This window comes from Canis lupus, chromosome 12 (assembly GCF_011100685.1).
Source record: "Canis lupus familiaris isolate Mischka breed German Shepherd chromosome 12, alternate assembly UU_Cfam_GSD_1.0, whole genome shotgun sequence".
NCBI lineage: Eukaryota > Metazoa > Chordata > Mammalia > Carnivora > Canidae > Canis > Canis lupus.
Window position 1 is genome coordinate 71559722 of NC_049233.1, and position 26069 is coordinate 71585790.

Sequence of the window (26069 nt, forward strand, 5' to 3'; positions counted from 1 at the left end):
ACCACAAATATATTAGTAAAACCCAAATATTAGCATAAAATTTTAAAACAAAACATTTTTTGCAACTTTATAATACAACCGATCAGTTCTAACCATATTTCTGGATTTCAGGAATCTGCTATTGCTCTTTATTATTAGGCTATTTGGTAGAAACATGTAAGAAGTATTCAATTACTTATTTCTGTCTCAGTTCTTGACCAAATACTTGCACGCTTTTGTCAGGACATCATTCTTTCTGGATGTTTATGAGTAAACTTTTACTAATATATTTCTTCAATAAATGTACTTTTTCTGTCATTAACCAGAGATTGAGAACTCAGTAATGAATAAGACCCATTCCTTGTCCCCAAGGTGGCTCATAGTAAAAAATCAAATCTACAAAAATTATCGGCTACAATGCTACAACACGGAGGAGTCATCAGGACATTATGCTAAGTGAAAATAAGCCAGCCGCACACACAGAAAAATACTGTATCGTTCCACTTACATGAGACACATGAAGTCAGAACCATAAAGACAGAAAGTAGAGGGGCACCTGGGTGGCTCAGTGGGGTAAGCGTCTGACTCCAGGGTCCTAGGACCGAGCCTCCCATCCTGGGATTGAGTCCTACACAGGCCTCCTTGCTCCATTGGGAGCCCACTTCTCCCTCTCCCTCTGCCTGCAGCTCCCCTCTGCTTGTATTCTCTTTGTTTGTTGAATAAATAAATAGAATCTTTAAAAAAAGAAAGAAAAGCAAGAAGAAAGAAGAAAAGAAGAAAGAAAGAAAGAAGAAAGAAAGAAAGAAGAAAGAAAGAAAGAAAGAAAGAAAGAAAGAAAGAAAGAGAAAGAAAGAAAGAAAGAAAGAAAGAAAGAAAGAAAGAAAGAAAGAAGAAAGAAAGAAGAAAGAAAGAGAAAGAAGAAGGAAAGAAGAAAGAGAAAGAAAGAAACAGAAAGAACGAAAGAAAGAAAGAAAGAAACGAACCAGAAGAAAAAAACTAAGAAAGAAAGAAACAAAAGAACCTACACTAAGAAAACAGAAGAACGACAACCGAAAGATCCACACTCCCGAACGATCCCTCCACGCAATACAGACGCAAAGATCAGAAACATCGCCATCAATCCTCCTCCCTCCCTCAGCCCCTCCCCTCCGCCTCCTCCCACCCTCCCCAACCCCCCCTCCTCGCTCCCTCCGCCCCCTCCTCCCGACCTCCCCTCCCCCCGCCCTCCCCCCGCCCCGCACCTCCCTCCCTCCCCACTCCCGAACGACCCAACTCACGCCACTCCCCAAGAAAGAAGAAAAAAAAAAAAGAAACAGTGTCTGCCAAAGGCTGGAGGAGGGGAAGATGGGGAGATGTAGTTTATGGAATAGAGAGTTCCAGTTTTATAAGGTGAAAAGAGGGGTGATGGACGAGGCGAGGGCCCCACAACAATGTGAATGTATTTAACACCACTGAACCGTAGACTTGAAAATGGTTCCGATGGTAAATTTTAGGTTTTGTATTTATCCACACACACAAAAAGCTAAGCTACCAATTCCCTTGAAAATGTATCTTCTTGTTAATGACTTAGCTTGTAAATCCAAGTGAAAACACATCTGAAGCAGGCTCATTATTATTTAAGAGATTTTATTAAATGATTCACTTAGAAATATCCACCATGTCCAATTTGCATGAATATTTGGGGTTTTCTATCACGTTGTATGGTAGACAGAGGTTTCATGAGGTGAAAAGTGTAAGATTCCGAGATTCTGCTATAAACTCCTATGTTCTTGATTATAAGAAAATTTTTTATTTTTTTTGTTTTTGTTGTTTTTTTGAAAGATTGTATTTACTCACTTAGTTTTTTGGGGGGGAGGGCAAGAGAGGAGAGAGACGATCCCGAGCAGCCTGCGCCCGGAGCAGAGCCCGACGCTGAGATCATGACCTGAGCCGAAGCCAGGAGTCGGATGCTCAACCACCTGGGCCACGCAGGCGCCTCGTAGGAAACCTTTACAAGGATTTGGTGAATACCTGGAAAATAAATGAATGCAGTTGCATGACTTAGAATGAGATGCCTGAAAGCTTGCTGCCCTCTAGTACAGATTTTCTCTTAATAGATATTTGTTCTTAGGGTCTCTAAGCTTTATTTCACCGTATATTTCCTCTCGAGTCTAGAATTTGATATTTTCCAAAAGCATATTTTTCTTATTTAAGCATTTCTGGCATTTTCTGATCAGGATTTTAGTGGCTTTCTACCAGAAATTTAATTAACTCCATGCATTTTCTGCCGTGTGTCATCAGCACCACAACTAAATAAGTAGAGATTTACCAGGCAATTATCTTTTCTGTTCTTAAAAAAAAAAAAAAAAAAAAATTTGCTTTCATGTAAATAAATGTTCTGGGTTTCTGCTAATTTCACATAAATTTGAAAACTCTCTACCCTGAGAATAATTAGTTGAATTTAAATTATACAACCATGGTCCAAATATATTATTGTTTAAATTGCAGCACAATTCTCTTTAACTCGCTATCAGACTTAATTGATTTTTTTTAAGTAAATCTTAAATGTAAACCCATATTTTAAAAATCGCAACTTTTACAAATGGAAGAGTGGGGACTTTTGCTTCTGGGAAGACAGAGGGGTCCTGGAGCCCCTAGTCCTGGAGCTAAGTACAGTGAAAGGCCCTGGGCATCACCTTCAGGTGGAGCACTAGGCTGGGAATGGGGCACAAGCGGAGGCCCAGGAGCCAGGAAACAGAACTCTAGTGGCAACGGGGCGCGGAGTCCCCTGGGATTTTTGTTTCCTTTTGGCCTCTCGACCTGGAGCTAAAGCTGAGAATCCCAGCACACCAGCGGGCACAAACCAACCAGAGCTCCCCATCCAGGGTGCTGTCAGCCGCAGGCCAACACCAGGCAGCACGACACAGACACGGCCCCCCAGTCACCATTCCAGAGAAACCATTCCTACCTCCCCAGACCCCCCCAGCCCCCCCCCCCGGGTTTCCATGCCCCTGAGGCCACCCTGTCACCGTGATGCTGTCAGGGATGGAGCCAGGCCCCCCGGGATGACCAGATGCCCTTCTCCATCACAAGGATGTCACACCAGGCACCTGGCAGGGGGCATCGTTCTTGCCACCAGCAGGTGAAAGTGAGGCCAGCTTTGCCCCCCTGCACCCCTGGAGTCAGGGAGGACCACCGGGGAGGAATAATTAGCTACTTCTCTTCCTGCCTGACAAGCAGGATCAGAGGAGCTCGAGGGAAGGGCAAAACTTCAGGTCGGGCTGCAGCACGATCTCCGCCTCCTGCAGGTGCGCACACGCTGTTGGGGAGCCTGGCCCCTGCAGCCCCGGCAAGGCCCCTGTCCCTGAGCCTGCTGCAGCCACAGGCCTGCCACCGGCTGCCCTAAATCCCCGGCCCTCCGTGGACAATCACACGTCAAAACCCAGGAGAATCACAGACTGAATGGAAAACAGACAATAGATGCCAACGAGGAGGAGACGGAGATGCTCAAGTGCACCTGGGGTGGAAGGGCCCGTAGATGGATACAGGGACGGAAAGCCAACTGCATGCCAGGTCACAGCCTCCTGTGGTGCACACACCAGATGGCACGATGTGTTCTGCTCCCCAAAGAGAAGGCGGGGACTTGCCTGCAGCCCCCACTGCCCTGAAATGTGAAGTTTGATGCCCCTGAATCCCTTGTGTCCGCAGGCCAGGCCTTTCCACCAGAAGCTACTTTTAAGGTAGGAAAAGCCTATGCCCAGTTTTATAGGCCCAGGTGCATGGTATCTTCCTGTGGCTCCCAAGTACAGAATTTGCCTTTCAGATACATCAATTCGGGTTTGGGGGTCAACAGAAGAATATGACTGGCTCGGAAATATGTGCGGGTAAACGTAGAACCCGATGGCATCACTTCAGGATCCAGTGGGAATGCCCCAGACATTGGGGAGTCTTCAGTAGAGACCTGAGCCAGGGTCCCCAGTGCCGGGTCCTCACCGCTGAGCCCCCCACGTGTCCTGCCTGGGGGCCTCCTCTTTCCTGGGCCCCAAGCCAGCCCCCGTCGGAGAATCCGTTGGAGATTTGTTCAAAGACATATCCCGTGCTGCACCTCCACAATTCCTGAGCCCGTCAGCCTGGAGTGGGGCCCAAGGATCTTGGCTGCCTTAGTTTCCCCGTGATGCTGCTGTTGCTGGTCCAGAAACCACACTTTCATTAGCTCCGCTTGAGAGTCGCATTTCCCAGGTACGAAACCACATTTATTCAAGCCTGAACGAGTATTCCGTGGATATCTCGTAAAACCCATTAAAATGAGGAATTATGAGAACTCTGTGAGACGTGACTTTGTTTATTATTATTATGAGAAACTCTCTTTATAAAATGCACCACAGCTGCAAAAACCAGGGAATTGGAAATCATCAGGCTCGAGTGCGCATGGTTTCAAATTGCCCACCGAAGCAGCTTTCCTTAACCATTTAATATTTTTGGTGTGATTGTTACTGGTCTATAGGCTACATATCATCTTGTCCTTAAGTCAAAATATATATATATATGTATATAACTTAATTATATTATGTTTTATTTCTTACAAAACAAAAAGTTCTATGAATCAAATTTCGATCATTTTATGACAATACATGGGCTGGCCCATCTTTTTTTTTTTTTATTTTTCCTGACCAATTATTTCAAATTACTATTAGAACCCAGAAGATCTGGTGGTTATGTCACCACAATCTTATAAATTACGACCCAGTTTGTAATCATATGATCATATAATAAAATACTCCAAAGCATCTTACTCAATAGTACTCGGTAACGTACTCTCTGAGAGAGGTGAGCTGATACCTATCGGAATATATTTTCAACATCAGCAAATTGATACGTCATCAGATTGGTTCTCATGGAACTTTTTTTTATATTAATAAGAACATTTTCTTTAAAGTATAAACCATTAAGTGTGTAATGCAGTTAAGTAGCCTTCATTTGGACACAGGCGTTTGGTTTTGCCTGCAAGGTGTATTTTCTTGTTTGTTTTGTTTTGTTTTGTTGTTCTGGACGAGAATTCCCGTGGAGTCTCTCACTTCGAAGCCCACATATGGCAACATTCCAAGGGCTTTAAAGTGCCTTTCTAAGATGTGGGCAGGAGACTCTGGATTCCGGTGCTTTCATTCTGATTTTTGGTAGCATTTTTCCTTCCTTCTTTTGTTTGCTCTTTTCTCTTTGGAGGAGACAAGACTTTGCAAACAATTCCGGGACTTGCCTGGGGTGCTGTGACAGGGAATTACATCCTGTTTTAAAGAGAATTGCTTATGACGAGGTATTTACACTGGACACGGGGCAGGCGGAAGAGAGCCAGACTCATAATTAGGAGGCGAGACATTTATCTCCCAGCAGCACAGAGCTCCCCACGGGCAGACCCTGAATCCAGGCAAGGGCCGCCGTCAACCCCTTCTGCAGGGCAGCAAAGGCCGAGTCTGCGGTGGCTTGAGGCCCAGTGACAGTTGCCAGGGCTGTTGGCTCGGCGCAGGCTACAGAAAGCACATCCCAACACAGCTCTCCGGCTGGTGAGCAGTTTGCCTCCAAACCTCTGTGCCGTATTTTGCTTTCGGTACATGAACAAGCCCCATCGCGTTTAGTAGTCTGAAACCATTTTAAGAAAACGGACAGTCCCTGACTTGTAATAGTTCGACTTTTCACTTTTCGACTTGACAATGGCGTGGAAGCGATAGGTACTTAGTAGAAGCTACATTTCACATTTTGAATTTTGATCTTTTCCTGGGATGGCAATATGGGATGCAATCCTCTCTGGTGGTGCAGGGCAGCTATATGGAGCTCCCCGTGGATCACGGGATCATGGGGATCAACAACCCACCCACTGACAAGCGTTCTGTTCCCATACAACCATTCTGGGTTCCACTTTGAGACAATATTCAATACATTACATGACATAGTCAACACTTCATAATAAAATAGGGTTTTGTGTGATACGATTTTGCCCACCTGTAAGTGAGCGTTCTGAGCATGGTTAGCATGGGCTATGATGTGTGGTAGCCTAGGTGTATCGCGTGCATTTTTGATTTATGACATTCTCCATTTGCAGGGGTTTATCAGGATGTAACCCCGTGGGAACACTATATAACAACTTTCTGTATGCTGTGTATAACAGTATGGTTATCACCTTAGCAGAGCGAGATCATCCGGCTAAAAGTATTTAACCTATGAGTTCTCGCTGTCACCTCCAATGAGGCATTTAACCTATGAGTTCTCGCTGTCACCTCCAATGAGGTATAAAGAAAAATTAACTTCTATGAAAATCTCCCTTCATTATGATTATGTGTTGATGACATTTTTGTAGCATCAAATTGTAGCAGTTGGCTCTGGAAAACTATGACCGGACCTGGAGTTGGGGAAAGTCAAAAAGAAACAAAGAACAGAGACTGAAGGGGGAAGAAAAATGAGAAGCTGATTTCTCTGGTGAATAAAAAAGCACCAGACACTGAAGATAGAGAAGACTGTATCCAGAGAGATGTGAGGTGGCAAAGCGAAGATTGCCCTGGAGAAAGTGAGAGGAAAAGGAGTTTTTCTTCAAGTTGCTACAGCCGAGGAGTGAGATCTGAACTAAATTGGAACTCAGCTCTGCTGGAACAATGGCGGGGGGGGGGGGTTGAAAGGCCAGAAATAAACCAGTGAAGAAGTGCGGGATGACCCGAGGGTGAGAGTAGGCAGTGAGATGTGATGAGCACATGGATTTAGTCCTGAGTTTGCAAATAGCTTTCTCTGCGATTAGACCATCTGTGTTTGCTGACTGGTGTCCACTGAAGAGAGGCTTCTACCCCGCCAGGGGGTGGAGATACTATCTTCCTTGATCATCATATTTCAGAGGGATGGTTTTCAGGTCTTTGAGGAAGGCAGTTCTGGGCTATAAACCCGACAAGAGCCTTTTTAGGAGATTTACATATATCCCAAAGGGACAGAGAAAGGATTCGCAAGTATGAGTTTTCTTAAGAAAATGTTCTAAGAAAAGAGAAGTCAAGGAGAGGTCTAGTGTCGGGAAGAAATTTGTCTCAAGTTGCATCAGGTACTCCTGGCCCCTCCAGCCTGTGGCAGGTGCTACCACTCTGTCTCTGTCACACTTGGCCAGACTCGTACCTGAGTCACATCCCTGGGTCCTTTACACATTTAAAATGAGGTTTCTTACACTAGCAGTTAGACTGGGCGACTCTACATGATTCTTTAAGAAGACTAAATTCAATATAATAACCCTTGCAGAAATATCGAAAGCTGTGCCTCCCACGATCTGCGGTCTGCAGTGAATTCCAATAGTTATTATTTGTTACCTTCCCTTTTTTCTAGTAAGGATGGAGAGTGCTGTGGATGGAGGATGGTGAGTGACATGGATATTGTAAGGCAATGCGCTAACAGCTCTGATTATCCTCCTTTTAGGTTTTTGCTCCCCCAGTGTACGTCTGGGTAAATGTTTTTCTCAAAATGGTAGATGTAGGGTCCTTGATACACAAAAATGTCTCCAACCACAATCTTCCACAACCTATTCAAGCAAGCACCACTGCAAAAATAGAAGACCCTGCCAAAGATTTCCAACTAGAGAAAGTCAACAGACTTAGTTGCCATCAAAGTTTACAGCTTTGCAGAAGAAAAAAAAAACACCTGAGTTATGTGTCTTTCTCTTAAACTGACATTCGAATAAACTAATTGTCACCATAGAGGGATATCATCTCACGTGTGCCCTCACACACATCATCACACATAGAGAAGGAGAGACATATATCCATTCATATCCATACAATACCCACAATAATTTTACTCCTTTTATGTATTTTGAAATAGGATGCGACAATTCTATTTTCCTAAAAAAAAAGCCACAGCAATATTTCTGGACCAACACACTTCTTGAGGAACTTCCCACTCGCTATCATGTGCCGGAATCTGTTTCTTCTTTCCTCGATCCTGCACAGGCCTCTGTGACTTTGTGATAAAGAGAATGAGGCCAGTAACACTGTATGTTAACTATACTGGGATTTAAATAAAAAAGTTTAATTTAAAAGAGAGAGAGAGAGAGAGAGAGAGAGAGAGAATGGGGCCAAAGAGATGCTGGATAACTCTGAGTCCAAGTCGTAAAGACTACATGGCCAGTACCTGGAGTTTTCACTCTTTTTCTCTGTCTCTCTTTCTTTTTTCTTCTCTTGCACGTACACATACCTTTGGATAATTTCACCCCCTACCTGTGGAGTCTTTCTCTTCCTGGAGCAGAACGAGAAGCCATCCTTGCACCCAACCCAAATTCTTGACAGGCCAAATCCATGATTGTAATAAATGGTTGTTTTATACCACTAGGCTTGCGAGTTATTTGTTTTGCAGGTAAGTGATCATAGCAGAGGCAATGGGAGTTGTGGTTTATATATATTTCAACTATTTCTGTGCTTTAAAAGCCTCTGTAAAAAGAGCTGGGGCTTGTTTTCATGCTGGAAAATGCAATACTCTGAAAAGGAAGGCAACTGTCTAATGCCCACAGATGGTGGCTCCATGGCTGAACCCATGGCAGCCTGAGGACCTGAGAGACAATAGATATCATTTAGCCTAAAATCTTCTCAGCTCAGGCATTCTGGTTAAAACCGCCTTGATTTGTGTTTACCTAGTAATGTCAGACCTGGGAAGTGTGCTCTGGTTGATTTTCAAAAATAGCTTGCTGCTGCAATTTCTACAAAGTTCAAACAAAACTTTATTCTATTTGGTTTATTTGGTTTTTCAATATTTATTTTTTAAATTATATTATAAGTTCCAGGATAGTCTACATACAGTGTTGTATTATTTTCAGGTATATAATATAGTGATTCAACACTTGCATACAATATCCGGTGCTCATCCCAAATGACATCCCAAAACTCATCCCAAGTCTGCTTCTTAACCCCCATTACCCATTTCCCCCATCGCCCTGCCCACCTTCCCTCTGGTGACTACCCGTCGTTCTCTATAGTGAAGAGGCTGTTTCTTGGTCTCTCTTTCTCTCTCTTTCTCTTTTACTGTGAGAGGGTTTATTTAAAGCTAAAAAAATATTTTCAGGCATATTTCATATCCTGAGCCATTGTCTCTCAATACCTTGCAGAGTTGATAAATGGATTATAAGAATGTGGGTTAATTTTTCCAAAAACTGTGTGCTCTCATTATGTCTTTCACTCCGATGGCCGAGCCATCTTGTACACCCTAATCTTACTCATTGTTGAAAGTCTAACTAAACTCTTAGAAGATCAGTAAGGGGGCACACATGACAGGTATCATTCCACGTGTGCCAGGATCCATATTCTGGCCTCATATTGTCTGAGAACCTCTTCCATTCCTCGGTTCTTCAGTGACTGGGAAGAGAGCATAAATATATGGCAAAGTCTTTGTCCTTTATTTTTTTTAATTTTTTTTATTGGAGTTCAATTTGCCAACATACAGCATAACACCCAGTGTTCATCCCACCAAATGCCCTTTAATTTAATAAGGAAATTTTACTGCATGTCCATTGCTTGTCTCACGAGTTCACTTTATAAAATCCTATTCCTAGATCTTATTCTTAAACAGATGACCCAAATATCTTATTTAATTGCTATTTCCCTCCTCAATAATTTTTTTTTCAGAATCCTTTCAATCATTTTATTTTGGTGAAAAACATATCCTTGATAAAGCATTTTTCATTAACTTATTAGCATAAAAAGCACCATTTTTCCTTTCTTTTATTTAAATTAGAATAAAAAGTAACTCACTACAGTGTTCCAGTGTTTGGGAAACTAGAAATGTACTGACGCCACTATAATAAATAGGAAATTAGGAAGCTTGATATCTCTATGGAGCCATGCAGTAAACCTGAAACTAAGTCATCTAGGAAAATCAGAAAAAAGTCAAGGAGAGAGCCATGAAGTTTTGAGATCTGTCTGTACAGAAATAATAGCCAAAATCTTTAAAATGAGTTAGCTCTCTGAGTGAGGGTAAAGAAATAAAAAAATAGGGATCCCTGGGTGGCGCAGCGGTTTGGCACCTGCCTTTGGCCCAGGGCGCGATCCTAGAGACCCGGGATCGAATCCCACATCGGGCTCCCGGTGCATGGAGCCTGCTTCTCCCTCTCCCTGTGTCTCTGCGCCTCTCTCTCTCTGTGTGACTATCATAAATAAATAAAAATTTAAAAAAATAAATAAAAAATAAATAAAAATAAAGAAATAAAAATACCACCTATTTATGCATTTATCCATAATATATGTCCAATTCTCGTCAGTTCATTTAAATGAATTATTACTTTTATCTGTTTACACACATCAACGTGTTCCTACTATTTAAAGCAGCCTGAAGTTTCGAGCATGGTAGCGAAGTAACATTCTTTACAAAATATTTAGGGTACGAGACAGAAATTCACTGAGAAGCTAAGAAAACTTTGATAAGGATCCTCAATCTTTCTCATTATTTTGAACTTCTGCTATGATCCCAAAGGGAAAAAAAAGGGTCCTATGTACTGAGCACATCCTCTGAAGGGCACTACCCCAGGTGATGGTGATATAACAGAGAATAAGACAGATAGAAACCCTGACCCCATGAAACCTCTATCTCACTGTGATGGGGATGCCCGGGGACTCTCAGTAAACCAGACTTGGCCCAGAGTGTCAGGTGTGCCACGCGCTTTGACGGAAAGGGAGGCTGGCGGGGGTGAGGGGGGTAAAGTTTCAGTACCGAGGTCAGCTGCATGGTCAGGCCCAGCTGTGCAGACCTGAGGGACAGAAGGTTCCAGCACAGGAGCAATGAGGGACCGGGCAGGGCAGGCGGCTGGCTCGTGGGAAGAGGGCAGGGATGGCAGGCTGGTAAAGGGCAGGGAGCCGGGAGGCCATGGGAAGGGAGGTCCCATAGGCCTCAAGGGCTTTGTAAGGACGTTGACTTCCCCTTTTGGTAAATCGGAAGCTTACAGGAGAATATGAGCAGAGGAGGAACATGAGCCACCTGGCAGCCTAAGACACTTCTGGCTGCTGCATTGGGACCAGCTGATGGGGGTAAAAGTGGAGCTGGAGAGGGGTAGTGTAGTGATTCCAGCATGATTCGGGGTAGTTAGGGCAGGGTTGTCAAGAGGAGGTAGAAGGATAACCAAAGGGATTTCATGGTGGGGATTAGGAGGAGGATTGCCATGAGAGCTCAGAGAGCAGAAAGCAACATTCCAGTATTGGGGAACGTATTTAGCATAAAGCCAAAAACTGGTGGCCCACAGTCAGTTAAATTGCAGTCATCTCATGAAAGTGGGTTAGAATATTACTCTGTGTCGTAACCCGGTCATGAAGTTCTTGCATTTACCATAGAGACTCTGTAAATATCTATATATTTGAGTTTGGTTTTGAATTGGCAGCATATTAATGTATGGATCCAGCAGTCTTGTTGGCCAAGTGTTCATTTTTGTTCCCCCTAGAGCTATTGAAACTTGTTTCAATATTTTAAGATAATCTGTAAGCGGAACTTCTCATGGAAATGCTATTTGACATAAACCCTCATTAATAATTGGAATTTGTAGAGCAAAAACATACTGAATCAACAATAAACCGAATGTTGTTAGTATGAAATACACACTGTGGACAAAGATTGCATTTTTGCTCCACTCCATATGAAATGATTTTGGACAAAACTGTTAGAAAAAAGTATTTGTTGTTGTTAATAAGAATCATTAGTTTTTATTGAATATTTTAGCTGTCACTTAGAAAATATATTGTACAAGTCTGCTTTAAAGAGCTATTGTTTGGGGGGCAACTGGGTGGCTCAGGGGTTGAGCATCTGCCTTTGGCTCAGGTCGTGACCTGAGGTCATGGTTCAGGTCCGAGGATCGAGTCCCACATCGGGCTCCCTGCATGGAGCCTGCTTCTCCATCTGCCTGGGTCTCTGCCTCTCTCTCTCTCTGCGTGTGTCTCTCATGAATAAATAAAAAAAAAATTTCCCCATTCTCACTGGTGTGAGGTGGGATTTCATTGTGGTTTTGATTTGTATTTCCCTGATGGCCAGTGATGCGGAGCATTTTCTCATGTGCTTGTTGGCCATGTCTATGTCTTCCTCTGTGAGATTTCTGTTCATGTCTTTTGACCATTTCATGATTGGATTGTTTGTTTCTTTGTTTTTGAGTTTAATAGGTTTTTTGTAGATCTTGGATACTAGCCCTTTATCTGATGGGTCATTTGCAAATCTCTTCTCCCATCTGTAGGTTGTCTTGTAGTTTTGTTGACTGTTCCCTTTGCTGTGCAGAAGCTCTTTATCTTGATGAAGTCCTAATAATTCATTTTTGCTTTAACAAGTCAGGAAACAACAAATGTTGGGGAGGATGTGGAGAAAGGGGAACCCTCCTGCACTGTTGGTGGGAATGTGACCTGGGGCAGCCACTCTGGGAAACTGTGTGGAGGTTCCTCAAAGAGTTAAAAATAGACCTGCCCTACGACCCAGCAACTGCACTGCTGGGGATTTACCCCAAAGATATAGATGCAGGGAATCCCCAGGATACCTGCACCCTGATGTTTCTAGCAGCAATGTCCACAGTAGCCACACTGTGGAAGGAGCCTCGGTGTCCATCAGCTGATGATGGATAGAGAAGCTGTGGTCTGTGTATACAATGGAATATTCCTCAGCCATTAGAAACCACAAATCCCCCATTTACTTCAACGTGGGTGGACCTGGAGGGTTTTATGCTGAGTGAACTAGGTCAATCGGAGAAGGACAAATATTATAGGGTCTCATTCATTTGGGGAATATAAAAATTAGTGAAAGGGAATAAAGGGGGAAGGAGAGAAAGTGAGTGGGAAATATCAGAGAGGGAGACAGACCATGAGAGACTCCTAACTCTGGGAAATGAACTAGGGGTGGGGGAAGGGGAGGAGGGAGGGGGGTGGGGGGTGACTGGGTGACGGGCACTGAGGGGAGCACTTGACGGGATGAGCACTGGGTGTTATGCTATATGTTGGCAAATTTAACTCCAATAAAAAAATTTAAAAAATTTTTTTTTAATTTTTTTAATTAAAAAAAAACTTGAACAATACCTTGCAGCACATGCAGCTCACAGATCAGCAGCCTTCCCATGTCTATTTACCTGCATCCTATAGGAATGTGGGAAAAGAAGGGAGCAGAGTGGAAATAGGGAAGAGATGGAGACAACCCGGGAGATCCTCCCGTTAGAAGCATCCCCCTCCTCCTGCCCTACAGAAATCCACTGTGAACTAGCACGCATCTCATTTTAAGTACAAATAACCCCTGAGGAGATGAAATACTGGGTTTGGGGTCAAATATATCTATTGTTGCATCCTGGCTCCGCCGTTTACTACTCATGTGACCTTGTGAAAGTAGCTATTAGTTATCAATTGACTTTTACAGAGACTCGTTCCCTTCAATATAGTGGAAAAGACCCGCTGTGGTTGATTAACTGCAAATAGCTCCTCTCCCCCTAAACCATGCATTCTTCCGAAATACTGATCCTCATCCTTCCTCCTCTCCCCCCAGGACCCCCTCCGCCTCACAGCAGTGTTGGTTCTTGGGAGATTTCTATCACTTTATTCACTTATTTCCAGATAGAAATCTTCCATTCCTTTAATATTCATTTAATCAGCTAAAATTTAGTAAGCATACCCATCAGCATTATGAACCCTTAGGTCAGACCAGGACACAAGGCAGACAGTGGCGCCTGTCCTCATGGGGCTTAGCGTGTAGTAGGGGATGCAGATGATAAACACATACACGGTAAAGCATCACCTTCTGTAGGATTTTAGGAGGTAATAAATGCTTTGAAAAAAAATAAAGTGGAATATAGTCCTTGGAGGGTATCAATCATAAATTAATTAGTTATAAAAGGTCACCTTGAGAAAGCGAAATTTGAGTAGACTGGTGGAAAACAGAGGAGCTTAAGGAACAGCCGGGGTAGCCAGGAAAGAAGGAGCAAGATGAAGACAGGAAGACAGCGGAGTTAGGCCTGGCAGGGCCGGGCTGATGGGTGCACGACCCTATTCCCAGAAAGGCCCCGAGCCTGGTGCTGAATGCTCCACGACCACCTCCTCGAAATTATTAATACTTGTCTTTGAGTTTGTTCCCTGCAGGTGTGTGCTGATAGGACAGTGTAGTGTTCTCCAGAGCCTGGAGGCTCGGTGCGTGCACAGTCCCGCCTTCCAGGCCTTCCTTGACTAACCCTCCTTTTCCCTCACACCCCAAAGGCCTGGTGGGGCCTGGGTGGAGCATGGAAAGGGTCTGGGCTAATCTCTCAACGCAGAGCACGTGGTGGCCACCTGGTTCTGGGCTGGCAGGGCTTGTGCCTTCCCTGGGCGACTCAGCGGGGGAAGCCTCACCCGTTCTGGATGTGTTGGGACACATGGGCCTGTGACGTGTTGGGACAGAGTTTGTGATACCCTTGGTAGTTGCCTCCCAACCATATGTTGGGGCCTTGGGCTTGTGGGAAGTGGACCTGCGTAGCTGGACTTCCCTGCTCCCAGCAAAGGCCTGGCCTCTGGGTCGTGCAGCTCGTGAGGAGGAGGGAAAGGAAATCCAGGACCCAGGGAGTGCCGCACACATTCCGGGAGGACCTTTACCTTCCCAGGGGAGCACTGCATTAAACAGAAATTTGAAAATAGTACGACAGGTCAAGAGAGACCATGAAAGGAAGAAAAGAAACCCTTATATTTTAGTATTTTTTAAAGAAGATTTATTTATTTATTTGTGAGGGAGAGAAAGTGTGTGCACGTGTGTAAGTAGGGGGAGGGGCACAGGGAGGATCTTCTAACAGACTCCCTGCTGGGTGTGGAGCCCCACACGGGGCCCAATCTCATGACCCCTGAGATCATGACCTGAGCTGAAACCAAGAGTCAGACGCCCAAACAGCTGAGCCACCAGACGTCTCTATATTCTAGTACTTTTAATGGAATTTAGAAAAACAGAAAAAGGGGCCCTGCATTCTCATTTTGCACCAAGCCCTGCAAATCATGTAGCCAGCCCCACAGGTAGGGAAGAGAGGGCAGGTTATTCAGGATTGTAGGGGCTCTTCATTTCACAGACATTCCCTGGAAGTCTGCATAGTCTTTATGTCTTAAAGTTGCAACTGTTCTGAGAGCACCCAGAGGTGGGTTAAGAGGTTATTTCCACCCCAGGTGAGAGATGATGGAAGCTTAGACCAGGTAAGAGTGGAGGTGGTGACTTGTGGGAATCAAGCTAGGATTTGAAGGTGGGGTTGAGATAACTTACTGATGGACTGTGTAGGTCTTGGGCCACACAATTCCCCAAACCCAGTGAGCTGCTACACGTACGATCTTTGTATTTGACTATATGGAAATTAGACCTCAAATAAAATAAAAACAAAAGCACTGTGCAGAAAAATTGTCATGATATGCTCTCCGTGTCTGAAGAAAACAAGGAAAGGAAGAGGTTTTCTTCTTTAGACAAATATCCTACAAGGATATTTGTGATATTTGTGAAATAATAATTTCTGGGAGGTTGCCTAAGATCCATTAGCAATGTTAACCTGTTTCAGGATCTAGGTCAGGAAGTAAGCAGAGAAAGAGAATTATTCTCTAAAGACTTTTATAATTTCTAGATTTTTTTTTAACCATGTAGAATATCACCTAATAAACTGCTAAATTAATATATTTTTAATTATGCATTTGGGACATATTTTAAAAGTTTCCACCATCCAGTGTTAAGGGAATAAAAATATTCCCAAGCACTTTCAATACCAATAAAAGAATCTCTGGTTTGGGGTAACGCCAAGTCTTGGCAATAATGTTCTCTGGTATTCTGAATCCATGAAATACATAATTTTTGGCCATGACAAGAACAGAGGAACTATGCTTCCTTTTGCATGTCACTGTTTTGAAATGAGGCAAAGAGGCCTTAATCAAATAGAATAAGGCAAAGGAATCAGAAAGTTGCATTCTGTCTTCAGGAAAATCCAAACAGGGCAACTAAAGCAGTAATTTCCTAAAAGTAATAGAAAATGGACATAAAGAAGTATAATAATAGAGAGTGATCACCACCCACGGAGGAAAATAACCTGACTTAATTTAACAAAAGCAAGCAGTATGTTCTAGGGCAGAGAACGGCACCAGCCGCTCTGCTTGAATCCAATACCTTGTCTCTTGCCTCAGCCAAATGCACGAGTCTCCTGACCCCTCCGCCCCCACTGCTGCTTGCTGTGCTGCCTTCTCCACCACGCCAGGGAAACATTTCTAAACTATGAAGCCAATCATTTAATTATCTTGCCTAAATCCCTTCCAACCGTAGTCACTCGGTGCCTATGTGCAGCCCATCTATAGTTACCTTCTTTTTCATCTCCTTAGCACGTTGGTCCTTTCCATCTTTTTCTTGCCTCGGGATCTTTGCACAAGGTGCTCCCTGGGTATCTAGTGCTTCCTGTTACCGTGCTCGGCCTGGCTAACGCTCAAGGACCCTTCAGTTCTCAGGAAGTGGCATTTCCTCACACGGGTCTTCCATGACTTTCTGACCTAAGCTAATAGTCTTTGTTGTACTCTTTCCACTCCTTTTACTTGATGGTTTTTATCATAATTTATTACTTTATAATTATTTAGCTTCTGCCCCCTAAGGGCACTGTTGACACTATCAGGGCAGGAACTATGTGTGTTTCATTCCTCATTATTCACCCAACGCTTGAATCAGTGTCTGACATAGAGAAGCTCAGTTAAGAGTTGTTGACTGGACTATTTTTTTCTTCTTTTTTTGGAAAGAATTATAACCAAGCATTAACCTGTCCTCTTTCAAAACTCCCTTTATTTGTATCGGTATCGTCCAATGTGAGCCACATTCTAGCGGTCACAATTGAAACATACAAAGCATTAAGTGAATTAACTTATTTTAATAATAGATTTTATTTAATCCAACATATCAACATAGTGCTATTTTAACATAAAATCAGTGACAATTATTAATGAGATAACTTACATTTATTTATGTATGCACGTATGTATTTACAGAGCAAGTTGGGGAAGGGGCAGAGGGAGAGAGAATCCTGAGCAGGCTCCACGCGGAGCCCAACATGGGGCTCAATCTCATGACCTTGAGACCATGACCTGAGCTGAAATCAAGAGTCTGACGCTTAACCGACTGAGGCCCTCAGGCACCCTTTAAATTTTTATATTTAAAAATTTAAATTTAAATATATATAATATATAATATATATATAATATATATAATATAATTAGTCTCTGAAATTTTGTGTCTGTTTGACACTTAAAAACGTCTCAATTTGAGCCAATCACATTTTAATGTTCAAAGCCTTTGTAGCCAGTGGCTACCACATTGGACAGAGCAGGACATAGAACCTTTGGGATGGAAAGTTTTGGTCCTCATATGCCCATAGTTCTGTGAGCTCCTTTTCTGAACATGTGTTCTTCTTTACTTCTAACTCCAAAGAGTCACCTCTCCTTTCATGCTGGTCACGGAGTGAAATGTCAGACCTCAAGAAGATGCAGCCACCTACTCTCGGGCCTCAGGAAAGACAGGGCCTTTCAGTTATCCACACCTCTCAGTTACCCATGTATATACGTACATCTTAATTGAGAGGAAGAGAATGAAAACCACTAGGTTATTACTAGTTAATTCAAAGTTTGAGTTGACTGAAGAAAACTATTCATATAAAAGGACAAATTTAATATTTGCTAACTATGAATGCCTATCATCCCCATGTCATCTCAGGCAATTTAAGAAAAATAAAAAAAATAAAAAAAAAACAGATAGAAAACCAAATCCTTAAAAAAAAAAAAAATCCTTCTTGCATGCTCAAGTCAGTCTCACTCTTACTCTTGTCTCTAAGAGTACTTCCTTCTCAGAGTCCATACGATACATCTCTAGTCTCCCTTAGGAAAACTGCGCTCTGTCATCTGAGTTTACAACAGCAGTTCTTGGTAGAGAAAAAAATATTCACTAAGGAGTGTTTGGGAAATCTGTAGGAGCATTTTTGGTCATCATATAATGGGCATTTAGTGGGAAGAAGTTGAAGATGCTGGATCTCCTGCATTGTATAGCATGCAAAGAATTGAAATAATTAAATCTTCTAGCAGATTTCCTGATGACCAACTGGATAATTATGTAGATGTATAGGTGAAAGAGTGTTTAATTAGAAAGAAGTGACATTTTTAATTGAAAGGAGTAATACCATATTAAGAATGGTGACTGAATACACTTGATTATATAAAACCAAAGGAAACAGCTTCCCAGTCCTATTTTGGCTTATAATAAAAGTTTAAATGAAGTTTATATCAAAAATTGGTAAAGTGTCCCTTTTAAATTTTTTTTATTAAGTTTAGATTTCTGTCTTAGAAAAGGAAAAAAAAATCACAAACAAGAATTTTTCAATCAAACAGGTGGCTGGAGTGGTAGAGGGCTAGGAAACATCTGAGCTGGTTAATTTTTGCATCATATATGCAAATGCACACACACAATTTATGAGTTAAAATTACTCTAGGTTTTCACCTAATTATTCTCTGGCATTAGGTGAACATACATGGAGTCTCCCTGTTGCCCTTGCACAATTTGAACCAATTACAAATAAATATAAAATGTATTTGACATAATAACTGCAATCTTCCTACTGATACCAGTGGAAGACAAGTGTTTTTAGTATGCAAAGTTTTAAGTGCTTTGTTGGAGCAAAGCACCTTTTTTATAGAGCAATTCTCACACCTGAATTATCCTTCTCAAGTATTTAAAAGGAACACCAAATTCATTTGTTAATTCAGCGAGGGTCAACAGGATTGGGTAGAGAAGACAGTAAAAAAAGAGAAGAAACATGTGGGAACTAAGTAAGTTGTTTCTCTGATTTTACCCACCAGGCAGAGGCAAGAAAGGAGCCTAATATTCTGAATTTCATCACAGTCCATTCTGCTCCAGATCACCGTGACCTATTTAAACTAGAAAGTACATATCTAATGACTAATACAGCTGACTGGCTTCTTCTCTGGCTTTCTGTGGGCAGGTGATCAGAGCATGGAGACAATGGCAATGTCACCTGTGTGTTTCAGGCTTCTGTTGCACATTGTGCTGCTGAGAGGGCAGGGACTGGAAATTGAAAAGAAGGACATAAAGCAGCAGGACTTCAATGTTTCCACTCCACAGAGCCTGCCAGCCATATGGCTCTCCCAGTGCCTGGGAGTGCACACATGCGTGCATGTACCAGCACTTTTATTTCATAGGACCTCATTATTTCACATTTTTTTTTCTTCTTATGTGTATTAACAGAATCTACAGTTGTCTATAACCTTTCAAATTTATTATAGAGAATATTGAGAAATATTAATTATGAAACAGTGGGTTTTTTTGTTTGTTGCTTTTAAAAACTGGGTCTAAATTAACCAATGAAAAGATGGATAACTCACGTGAGCCAGGAAAACAGACCATAAAGACAGTCCTGGGATCATGGAATCTTTGATGGTTAAGGTTAACAAGGGGCTACATATAAATGCCAGGGAGCAAGAATTTCCTATCCCATTCTAGGTCCCTCTAGCTGGACTAAGAATTAAATCGAGATGAGACAGATTAACAGGAGAAAAGCAGATTTAATTTTTAATTTCATACATACAGAGAATCCACACAGACACAGAAATCCCTAAAACAGGAAAAAAATGAATATATATATATATATATATATATATATATATATATATATGAATATATGTCATCCTGAAGAAGGAGAAAGGAGTAGGTGTCTGGGACTTCAAAGGGAAGGAATGTAATTCACAGGGTGATATGAAGAACAGATTTTTGGTAATTAAGGAGACGTTTGCCTTGCCCTAGAGATGGGTCACTCAGATAAAATTTATCTCCACTATTAACCCTTATTCTGGAAAGGACCACCAATTCGGATTCTTCTACGTAGTTAAGAGAGTGGCAAGTTTCTCTTGAGCCTGCAGGGTTGCCTTCAGTTCAGAATAATCTTCATACCAAAGTGGCCCATCTTGAGGTGGCCTGCCTTTGTCCCCTATGATATCATCTAACCAGTGCTCTCTTTCTATAGCCAAAAACTATGAAACTCTCTAAGAAGTCAAAAGACCTGCCTGAGATACTCAGGACCAAACTCAGATTTACTGGAAGGACTGGAACCTACATCATGTTAGCCCCACTCCAAGCGCTATCCGACCCACCAGAAGATACATGGATACTGAAGACTGGAGTATGATCTGAGCTGGTTAATTTTTGCATCATATATGATGCAAAATAAAAGCAAATTAAAGTTTTGGAGAGAGAAATAAAAGACAACAAAACTGAAAAGATTGAAGTTATAATGTATATTCCCCGTTTTTGTGATATGTGGGTGACTTTTCGCCATGGCAGATGAAGTGGGCCTATTTAAGTCCCCTATTATTAATGTTTTAATAACCCGTATTTATTTTAAATAATGTGAAATGATAGTAAAGTATTTCAAGGATATTTAGGAAATTTTCAGAATATTGACAATTGTAAAAGAATAGCTCATATTTGTGTCATGCATAACTCACTTAGCTCATTTGTGTCATGCATAACTCACAATTGCAATGTCTGCAATTCTATTAATAAATAATGGTTCCATGTTCTGTATGTAATATACCCCATATTGGTTTTGGAGGGAGGAATTGTTGCAATTTGCTGCTACTACCTCACTGCCTCTTTCTGAAAGGAATATGAGAATTGATAAACATACATAATATTAAAAAGTATCACATAAGCATTATAAGTTTCCACTGTTTTATCTCTAATTTCATTGAACATTTGGCTAAGTAACAAAATATCATCCCCTATTTGCAAAAGAAGACCCTGCTTCCATAAGTTTGTAAAATTCACATTGATCTATAGATTTCTTTATAATAACAATATTATATACATTATAGATATGTTATATAAATCCACATATCCAAATATTATATACATCATGTATAGGTACATATAACCAAATAGAACAAAACAACTTTTAAATATGTAAATTCTATACCTTTAAGACTCCAAAATCCTAGAACTGAGTATATGACATTTTAAAAATTTTTGATGTGCTTTGGTGTCCAAAGTTTCTAAAGGGCTACAACTTTATAACTTAAAATAGTAATTCAATTTGGAAGTGTCCAGGCAACACATTCTTTGATATTATTTCTTTAAGAACTGTTAAATAACCTTCAGAATTTCATGGGTTAGAAGTATTTTTTTCTTATTTCTATTTATATAAAAACTTGAGAACAAATTCCCATTTACATTTACTAATAGTCATACTCCTTGTTCATCTGGGAGGCAAGGAAACATATGTTCAGAATTTCGCAGGAGAAAGGAAATTATAAAAATGGTGATCAAACCATAAAAATGTAGCTAAAAAAATCTTTTTCTGAATTATAGTTTCACAGAGAGACTAGTTATTTGGGCTGTGGTAGGGAGGTCATTTTATTTTGTATCTTGAAGAAAAGGAACTTGTCTAAGTTTCCCTCTTCCTCTATATAGCTAAAAATCAAGAAACGAGTTTTCTTTTGTAGCAAATGTATTTCCAAACTTTTGTGATAAAAAGTAAGTTGGATACATGTGTATATATTTATTGCCCCAGTTACATACATGGTAGGTTGACTTGGGAAAATAAATGTTAGACATGGAAAATAATGGACTAATTAACAACCTGCACTCAAGAGATAGCTTCGCCTGGCCCACACCTACCAGCAGTGATGTTCTGGGCCCTATGGGACCACTGTAGAGTGCAGTTCCCTCTCCCTTAATTGACACACAATCAAAACCACATGGTCTTCCATAACATGACATTTTCCTTCTTGGAGTGAGCTTTTTGCTGTATACTTTCACAATAACTTGAAATATTTATAAGTGAAATCGGACCTCATGTATTTATTGTCCTCCATGTGGCCCCACAAACTAGCAAAGCTGTCACTTTAAATCACTTATTCTTGTGGGTTTTTCATCCTTACAGCTTCCCACTCTCTTCCACTCCCTTACGTCCTTTCTAGCAAAGCTCGTCAAAGAACTTCATTATTTCCCAGCCTGAGCAAGTACAGGGCAGTTTCTTAAACGGCTTACCTGTCCCCAATCTCACCTGCATCCATCCATTCTCTCTGAGAGTTACATTCCTATAATGTGAGTTAAGGATTACGCTCTCCTGCTTGAAATTCCTCACTTTCTCCCTTCCTTGTGAATAAAATTTTAACTCTTTCATGTGGCATTCAGGTTTTTTGTTTTTCATTTCTTTGTTTCATTTTGTTTTTCCAGAAATAATCCTTCCAAGTTTATTTCTCCTGCATTCTTGTCACTTCTCAACTTTCTTCAATTCTTAAGCCCAACAAATCTAATGAGAAGTCCTCAAAAGTATCACTCTTTCATTTTTGCCCTTTTGGGCCCCTCTGCTTGCCTTCTTTTTAGCCTGGTTACCTCAATCTAGGTGAAGTCTTCCTGATTCCCTGAACCCTAATTTGGGTTGATATCCTTGTTTTGCATCCTCAAGGCATTCTATGATTTACTATTTCTTCCTTTTACATATTAAATTGTCTATTTTAAGGGCTGAGACCAGGCTGCCCAAAAATGTGCCACCTTGGCAGGTGGATTATTTCAAGCTGAAAACAATCAAGGCCCAAAGACTGAGGAGGAAACTTTGATCCCTTCTGCTCAAAACCATATAGAAGAGTTTAAATAGAAAAACTGCTTCGCAAAGAGAGCTATCACCATAGATAACTACATTATAATATAAACCAGGTATAGTCGAGGGAGGAGCATAGCAAAGCCTGTTTAATCAAAGTATTTTCTAAGTCCCATTGTTTTTGAATGGCCCAACAAACATTTCTTTACCAAACATTTACGTATTTTCATCTTCCTGTGAATTTTATTCCTTCCTTCTGAAATCCCGCCAACCCCTGAGACTTAGCATGCTTGTCAGTGAGCTGCAAGTTACAGCGTCATCACATTGAAGTCCACTAACTTTTTGTTTCACTGAGTGTAAGAATAAAACTTCCTGACTTTCAAAGCCTGCAAAAAGCTCATATGCCCAAGCCAAATCACACTATTTATTATAGGTTATATCTTAGTTTCATCTCCAATCTCTGTATTCTATGGTCTTATTAAAAAAAAAAAAAAAGATGTTGCTGATGCTACCTTGAGATTTTGAAAAATGGTGCAGCTTCAAAAGTTATAGTCCAATATAGATAAAGATTTGAAACAATAGTTTCTCCTTAGTATAACTTGGGGTTGCTATTTCTTGTCTGGCTCTAACGAGAATCACGGCTATACCTGTCCTGTGCCCATTCTCATTTAGGTTCTTCCTGCTTTTTGTTGAGTCCCAGAATCTTAGGGATGAGAGGTGCCCTCAACAAGCTGTCCCTGTCACAAAAGGGCTGAGTAATGGGCTGACAGCAATGTACCAGACTTGGTCTTCAGTCTGAATGCTGTGTAAGCACTGCTTCAGTGGCCTGAGGCCAAAGGCCATACCTAACTCCCAGTCCATACCATCCTCCTTAATAGTCACCTAACTCAGTGGTTCTTTAAGTGTGGTCCCCAAACCAGCACCATCAGTATCAATTGTGAACTTTTTAGTAATGCAAATTTTGGGTACTCTCCCAGATTGTTGAATCAGAACTCTGGATTCCAGCAATTTGTGTCTTAAAAATCCTTTTGGATGATTCTACATGCTAAAATTTGAGAACCACTGATATAACTTTGATACTCCTAAAATAAGGTACTGAGAAGGAGTAAAACAAGAACTAGCAAAGAGTTATTTTACCTGAGGGGCATCATTGCTTGTAGAACTTTCCTTCTTATGCCAGTTCCCTGAGGATTCCATATCTGCATGCTTTTGGTGTGCAGAACAGACTTTTTAAAGCTTTAATTTAGGTTTTTGCCTTTCTTAAATTTGTGGTGCATTTCTCCCCACTGTTTCTTAGAAATAATGGGAATTTTGACTAAACTAACCTATAATATAAGAGAGTAATTTGGTGCTTAAAATTTTCAATTTTCACATTAAAATGAGCAGCTGGAGGCTTTGTCAACCCTGAGCAACACGGAACTTCCCAAAGGGCTAACTCAGGCTCCTCAGAGGGTTGTTTTTGGTCAACAAGCCCTAAGCATCGGAATCACTCGAGGCAAAAGGAAGAATATTGATTTCTTTACTCCACAGGAAATCTACTTCTATTTCAAAGTTTGAGGTAAAGCTACAAAATCCTTATCCTGAATATACTCTTGTTCTATTTCTCATGCCAATAAAGTTGGAGATTGTTTGACCAGAGAGATAATTGGGAGTTTAGACAGTTGTGGCCAAATTACAAAGCAGCATCTTCAGGATCATTTTGGTGCAAAAACTGACAAATTAATTTATATAATTGTCTCACACAGAAAATATTTGCACTTTCATGTAACTCAAAATATCTTTTTTTTTTTGATCCTGAGATTTCACCTTCAAAGAAATTGTATGCAGTGTCTCATTAGAGTCAGTCAAGTATAAAAAAGTGAAAAGCATGACTCAAGATTACAAAGATGTAGGAGTTGAAACAACTGGTACCCAGAGTTCTTCTATTCACAGGTACATCATGTGCATCCACCAGGATATTAAAAGACCTCTAACGATACCTGTTTCTGACATGCTCAGTGACAAGTCCTTTATAGATCTGTACCTGTGAAAGTTGAAGTTGGGTGTTCAGAACCTTAATTAATTACATGCAAACATTTAATTAGAAGGTAGAGAAGGAAATAACATTTAATTAGAGGATAGAGGAAGAAATATGTGCTGTTTGGAGATTTTGAAAAACAATAAATGTCTAATGTTTAACCTAATTATACTCAGTCCTTGAACAAAAGATAAATAACTATTAGTGAGTAACTTATATAAATATAGGTGTTTTTCTCTTATATTGCCAACAAATTCTTGGCCAACCAGCTCATTCAAAGCATCTTAGTCTAGACACCTTGGTTTTATAAATGTCTCAATCATAAAAGTCTTAAAAACAAATGTTTTAGATATAGTATTTTCAAAATCTATTAACAGATATTTATCTCATTTAAGAGATAATTCTGAATGTAGATATATATTTGCTTTTGCTTATTGACGTAACAATCATTATGAATACAATGGTATTATGCAGAGAGGAACAGAGTGATCCACTCAGGATCTTCAGAGGGATAAAAAACTATCTGCCTCTACAGCACGTGGCTCTACCTTGCTAACACTTGTTCTGTCTGCCAATCTGCAGTATATTATACCTCAATATGTATAAAAGTATCTGTAGTCTTGAGAGTTTTACTAATAAAACTGCTAATAATCCTGGTATCAAATCTATCATTTTCCTTCTTTCTTTCTACAGGTGTATATGCATAATCCTCTGTGTGTGTGTGCGTATGTGTGTGTGTGTGTGTGTGTGTAAGAGGAGGGACAGTGGTATTTCTCCAACTTTATGGGTTTCCATCTCTGCTGGCAGCAGCCTTATCTTATTGAGAAAGTCTTCACTCCAAGCCGTATTTGAATTCCATGTAAGTTAGAACAATGGTTCCCTGACAGTCCAGCCTTTAAGATTTTTAAAAACATAAAGAATATCAATAGCTAACGTGTATTTAGAGCTTTCTGTGTGCCTGCCATAGTTTTATGGTCTCTGTTGATGGTACTCCGTCAAACCGTATGCAAGTATCCTACAGTTTATAAACCCTTTTATACAGATGAAGAAATTGAAGTTTTAAGACCTAATGAACATAGATTTGGAATGTAAGTCTGAGTCGCTCTGGGCTTCCACCCTCTGAGTTTTACTCCTCTCCCTCCAGCAGAGACCTGGGGTTTGCATGAGAACATTTCTCATGTAAGTGATTCTGATAATCAGCGAATTTTGAAAACAAGTAAAATGATTTTAAGTAAGACTTTGAAAGGGTTTCCCCTGACTGAAGAATATGCACTTTAGTGCATTTGCAAAGGCTGACATTAGTTTTGTTTTGTTTTTCTGCTTGTGCCCAAATAGATTTGGTTATGAAACAGCAACTTGTGGTCTAGAAACCTGTTCAAAATCTGAAAAACTGGAATTAGAGAATGTGAGGAGGCCATAAGGAGGATCTGGTTATGCTTTCTGTAAGAACAGTCTTCCAAATAGCATTCACATAATTCTGCTCTGTCTGCAAACACATGAGATAGAACTAAATAG

General features: G+C 40.9%; 1 long non-coding RNA gene across 1 annotated transcript in view; it reads right to left on the minus strand.

The window, feature by feature from the left end:
- Positions 1-1636: 1636 nt before the first annotated feature.
- Positions 1637-26069, minus strand: part of LOC111098197 — a 111248-nt gene continuing 86815 nt past the window's right edge. The window contains exon 5 of the long non-coding RNA XR_005367506.1: positions 1637-1989. This is a non-coding gene — a long non-coding RNA (uncharacterized LOC111098197). The remainder of the gene's footprint in view (positions 1990-26069) is intronic.